Here is a 6,725-nt window from a genome sequence, read left to right as displayed (position 1 = left end):
TACACGTGTGACTTTTGAATTGAGAATGCACTCAAATCTACCCAAAATCTATGCCGTTAAAAGAAATCCTTTCTTAAAACTCATTTTAAGACATGATCCAAAAAATATCCTTTCTTAAAACTCATTTTAAGACATGATCCAAAAAACAGGCATATCTAAATATTAAGTTGACAATAATAAAATATTAAAAACAATGGTAATTAACCGTTAAAAACTCATCATGGCTATAAAAGTTTTATATAAGTTGATATCTTTATAGTCACCTCATCCAGGTTTTTGTGACCTTAGTAATAGAGTGGATGGCAAATAAAAATTCTGGTGGTCCCATCGAATTTTCAACGAATGGGTTTTAATAACGGCGTCCACTTAAGATTTGGATCTGCTTCATATATACGATCATACACCAAAATGATATTTCAAAATAGATAGACGATTTTGAGGTAAGGCACATACATCGCGGTGGGCCGCACAGTCAGGGATCCACCTAAACTGTGCCCGCTTATTAACTGATCGGCCTATTTTTGTGTAACATGTCGAAAGCCTGATGGTGATGGTAACTCCTCCACCTTACGCATGGCGGGTGCAGGTTAGGTGAGACCCTAGATCCACCGATTTGTGTGGGACCCCTGACTGTTGGGCCCACTGTGATGTATGTGACTATATCCACGCCGTCCATCTGTTTTGAAAGCTTATTGTATAAGTGTTATAAAAAAATGAAGCAATATCATGTCTCAAACGAACTAAGGTACAGGAAACAGCGGTGATTGATTATTAAAAAACTTATTAGGAGTCACAAAAGGTTCGGATCAAGATGATATTTATGTGTCTCTTCATTTAAGCTTTTGTGATCCTATCAATAGGTTAGATGATAAATAAACATTCCAGTGCAATGCATGAAGTTCTTAAGGGTCAAGATTCAATCACGACTGTTTCTTGTGATGTGGTTCACCTAAGATTTGAGTCTGCTACATTTTTGGGATCATGCCTGAAATGAGCTTTCAAAATGGTTGGACAGTGTGGATTTAAGGCACACACATCATTGTGAGCCTCAGAGTCAGGGTTCCGAGGTGGTGGATCTCACCTGATCCGCTCCCACTCATGACAGAATGCAAGGAAGATGAGTCACTTGTCTCATGCGATATGTAATTCTACGAGAGAACTGCACGTAAAGGTAGCTGTACCACAACTTGGTATCGTGCCATCTTTTCTACCCACGTTCCACCTGTTTATGAAATCAATACCATGGAAATTCTAAGACCCACCATGAAGATCAATTTCAACAGGCTGATCGACTAGCTAGGTGGGCTAAGACTGTTTGTTGAGTTAAACGGTCGGATATCCTTTTTATTCCAAAAGGGTGGCTTACCTGATAAGCGGTCCATCTTGATTTCTGTGTTAGGTGATATTCATGGTGGGACCCACCGTTTTAATGGTTCTGATGTCCTGAATAAATATAATTTTAGCGGAAAAAATGGTATCGTGGCACAAGCTGAGGTACATCACCTGCAGGTGGTCAGTTCAGTTCTCATTATGTAGATGTACAGATAGCGACAATGTCGTTGCACGTGGCGTCGGGTTCTTTCTCGGGAGGCCTACTCAATTACTAGCGCGTGTAGGATTACAATCCTCTTCCCCGCCAACGTGCCACCGTTGAACACTAGCATGATATCCCAGCCGTTCAAGTGGAAGGCTTAGCATGGCCAGGTTATTTTCAGCAATCATCCGGCCATCAACTTGATAGTTCAAGGTGGGTCCCACTTGAGAATTGGGTGATGCACCGCACATGCATGTGGCAATTCTACCACGTATGTTTGGGTGTACTATATTAAAATAGAACTGACGTGACTACACATGAATTTTGTGCTCTCTCCCGTGAGAAGTGCTAAAGCAACGCGCGAGAGGATGCAAGATCTGGCCATTCACCACTGTGGAACCTCGTGAACATGTACCAAATCGAATACGGTGGTCTATTCTGCAGTCAAGCAGTAAAATTGGGGTTGTTGTAGTCTAATTGGACCGTTTGGTTGTATAATTGCATCGGTGATTGAGATGGATCAATCACTGTTCAGCAAACGACGAAAAAAAGTAGGAAAGTCATGCTTTTGGCAAACAGAGGATCCGGACTCATTGAGCAGTGCGCCACACATGGACACCAAAATATGGATAGTTGGTATTATTTTCTCACAACGCAATCTGGATAATGTCTAAATGATCCAAACCGCTTATATAATGGGCCTCAATTTGATGGGATGGCTTTGATTGAAACACGGTCTACTAAATACAAACAGTAGATGGGTTGAATTAGTTCAGTATGAGAGGTTTTTAAGTATCCACTGTAATCGGATTGCGTACTGAGTTACTCATTAGGCATGTATCCTACTGAGAAAACTTTATTGGGCCCACCATGAATTTATGTAGTTTATCCACACTGGCCATCCGTTTTTCCAGCTCCTTTTAATGGTTGAGCCCAAAATTAAAGCATATCAAAAGCTCCAGTGGACTATGCCACAGGAAACAACGGGAATAATGATTTTCACCGTTGAAACCTTACTAGGGCCAAGGTAATGTTTATTTATTATCCAATCTGTTCATAAGATCACCCAGTCATGGACAAAGGGAAAACACAAATATCTGCTTCATCAAAAATTTCCGCAGCGTTCGGGGAAATTTTCAATAGTAGACATCCAATTCATATTGCTTCTTTGTTTCACGTAGTTTGGTTCAATTGAGCTTTGGATATGCTTCATCGAGTATTTGATATGCTTCATTTTTAAGCTTAAGCTTTAAAATTATATGGTAAAATGGACGGGTAGGGTGAATAAAATATATAAATCACAGTGGACCCCACAGAATTTACTCATCAGTATCCACTATACGCATAGATTTTAGTTAAAAGGACCTAATCCAAGGGCTAAAGTTACCATGTATCCTATTGTAATACATATGAATGTATTTTAGTATCTACCATGGACTTTGAATATGTGCACACGACATAGAGATGAAATATTCAAGGGTTTCATAGATTCTTATGAGAATTAGTCGGTACTAGAAATTACTCTTCTCCATGACATAGGGAAAGTGACATATGATCTTACGCGCACCAGTGCGCAAGGTGCCATTTAAGCACCTAGTTTATAGAAGTTGACTTAAGGTGGAAATAGCAAGAAACTAACGAGATGGCTGCAGGAGAGACTCTCGCGGCCTCGCCCACTCTCATGCTTCAATTCCTCCCGTTGTATGGAATTTCAAGGAAGTAGACTGAGTGGTGTACCTAGGTTACTAAGTTATGTGGGGCCAACCATGATACATGTTTCATATCCACATTGCCCATTCATTTGTAGAGATCATTTTAGGGCATGAGCCTAAAAATGATGCAGATCAATATCAAATGGACTGTACCACTGAAAGCAGTTGGGATGATAATATGCACATGGTGAAAACTTCATACGGTTCGCCGTAATGTTTATTTGCCATCTAACCTATTCGTAAGGTGTCATAGACCTGAATTTAGGGAACAAACAGATATCATATTGATCAAAAATTTATGTGACTCAGGAAGAAGTTTTCAATATATATAGTAAGTGTCCAATCACTTTTTGTAGTGTGGTTTGCTTGAGATTTGGATATGCATCATTTTTAGGTTAGTGCCCTAAACTGATCTTGCCAAATGGATGGACTGTTGCGGATATGGTAAATACATCATAGTGGGCTCCCATAAAACTTGGTGACGGGGACACCATGCAGTCTTCCACTTCCTCTTCACTGTCCTTCTCTCACGTTGGCGGTGGATTACCTTGGAAAGCCGTTTGCATGAACTTCATGCCGGAACTAAGGTCGGGCATCATGATAATGTTTGTTGTGAGAAATCCATTATGTCCTTATGTTTTTTCAGAAATGTTAAAACATTGGCTTAGAAATGAATTAGATGCAAAACTTAAGTGAGCCACATGACAGGAAACAATAGGGTTTAATTACCTTGTAACCCCACCTTTATTTTGTTTACATATGCAAGTGTTAAATACTATTGATGGTTTCTCAGACCTACGTGTGATTGCATGTAGATTGCAATGCACTACAGGGGTGTAAACTTACCCAACCACCATGAAGCGTGGGGAGTTATTTATGAGGTTTGCTTGAATACACCCAGACATATTGCAATATATGTAGGACGTAAACCATTTGAATTGGTTTTTATTAGTCGCCTAAGTAGTTCATGTGATAAGAAGCCTCTTGAATGGAGTATGCTTGATTTTATTTATTTATTTATTAAAATAATAATAATTGAAGATTTCAATTATTTGATTATACTAAAGGTATGTTTGGATGGAAGTAAATATATAAAAATGAAATAATTTGAGAGTAAATGGGCACATAAATGAAATCCTCTCTAAATGAGAGATTTGTAAGTAAACAAGGTGAAATGTCTTTTTGAGTTTCTTTGGAGAGTCACGGGTGTAAACAAAGCTATTGCCACACATGTCCACCAAATAGATGACATGTTAATGATACTTTGAAACAATGCAATTATAGATTACAACACTAAAATCACAAAATAGAATGTGACGCAGGGGAGGATGTGAGGTCGAGCACCGTCTTCCTCAAGAGGATAACTATTCCGAATCCACGGAACTTCTCTAGACTCCTCACAGAGACTTCTTGAATCCACGAGGAAAGAAAGCAGAAAATAGAAATAAATTCTAATAAATTCGAAATTGATTGATGAATTATTAAAAACGAGTTCACAACCATTTAAATAAGGGTACCAAGCAATGGGAAAGAAATCAGAATTAAACTACAACTCAAACTCCTAGAATCCGCGACTTACTATAAATAGTAAACTTACTATTTATAGACGGTCGTGATGTCTACTAGTGCGCAAGGTTTTCGGCCAAAAATAGTAAGTGTCCTATTTGGCTTCACCAAACCGTTCTCCTAATTATTCTAAGCTCTTTTCACGTTGGGTGCAACTCCTAAAGCCCGACGGATGAAGAGTTATAATCAAACTAAAACTTACTATTTATAGTAAAAATGGAATTAAAATAGGGAAACGACCATCGATCAAGGGATTTTTCACAATTCCGGGCTGCGCAACCCAGCATAGCAGGGTTGGTTGGCTAAAGTAGCTCGTTCTACCCCAAAATCATATATTTTACGTTAGATAACTCATTCCGGATTGCGAGATATGCTCGATCTAAGGTCTGATGGTCCGGATCACTTCTGTCGTCGACCGGGCCTTTTCTGATCCATCTTGGCCGTGAAACTGTCTGCGACCCGCTCTACATCAGTCCCTTCCACTTCAAAAGAACTCGTCCTCGAGTTCTCATCCTGCGCTGGTTCATGATACTCGATCAGGTCCGCGACGTTGAAAGTCCGTGAGATTGCCATGTCATCTGGAAGATCAACAACATAAGCGTTGTCATTGATCTTTCGGATGATTGGTACCGGTCCAATCTTTTTATTCTTCAAGTTGTTGTACGTTCCGGTCGAAAATCGTTCTATGTGCAGATGGACCATTACTTGGTCGCCCACCTCGAACACTTTTTGTTGCCGATGCTTGTCTGCTTGCTCCTTGTACTTTTTGTTCAAGGCATGTAGCTTAGTTTGTACCTCCGCATGAATGCCCATGATCTTATCAGCCATATGTTCCACTGCAATGCTCATGCCTGGGAGCTTAGGCAGAGGGTGTTGAGGGTCAAATATTACATATAGACTCCAGTTATTACCGGATTTTATGAGCATGATACTGTTTAACGGCCCAATTTAATCGTGTTTGTGATGCAGGGTGTCTTTAAGAGCTTGGATTGAAACAGGTGCTAAAAGCTAAGATTTAATGCAGAAAATTCACCAGAGCATGGGACGGACTCCAGGGGAACAAGATCGACGAATTTACATGCTAGAGATCCGAGAAAATTGAGAAACTAAAGCTCAAGTGGCCGGAAAGTTAGCCAAAATGCAAGATCATAAGGTTCTCAGCATCTGTTCAGCTCAAAACTTCATACATGGCCTGATGACCATAATTTAACCGTACACATAAAATTTGACCCATTGGATCCTTGTGGAAGTGGCCTGAGAGACAATTCAGCACCTAAAATCATGATTTGGGGCCCGCATGAGATCTGGATATACTTCAGTTTTAATATCAACCCCTTAAATGAGGTTCTAAAACAAATGGACGGAACAGATTTCCTAAAAACATCATGAGTGGACCCCACTGGCAGTGCCAATGCACAATGCACAAGTGCACTCGACGTGCAGCGGACTGGGACAACCGGTCAAAGGAAGAAGACCCGTCTCCTTCCTGCGAAAGGAAACAGCGGACGAACGATGTCCGTCGGTTTTGCTTAGTGGGCCCCATTAATCATTCAAACGAACGATCCAGACCGTTCATTGCATTCATAGGGCAAGTCTAATCCACATCTAGGTTTCCTTTTAGTTCATTCACATAAATAAAGGCAGATCACCGTTCAAAAGCACGATGGACGGCGGAAGAAAAACATCAGTGGACCGCGTCAACAACAATCTAAAACCAGACATTCCTGACCTATTTTTCGCTAGAAATTCAATGGACGGGGTGGATTTCATTGAAAACATCATCTTAGGGCCCACCGAGAGCTCAGCACAGCCCTCGTGCGTAAGCTTACCCGCGTCCGTGAAAACCGGCGCTGTGGGGCCATTCTGTGATCAAGGGGACGTCTGAATCCATGATCCAGACCGTTCACAGGTTG

The sequence above is a fragment of the Magnolia sinica genome, chromosome 10 (assembly GCF_029962835.1).
Source record: "Magnolia sinica isolate HGM2019 chromosome 10, MsV1, whole genome shotgun sequence".
NCBI classification, from domain to species: Eukaryota; Viridiplantae; Streptophyta; class Magnoliopsida; order Magnoliales; family Magnoliaceae; genus Magnolia; species Magnolia sinica.
This window is presented reverse-complemented; position numbering follows the sequence as displayed.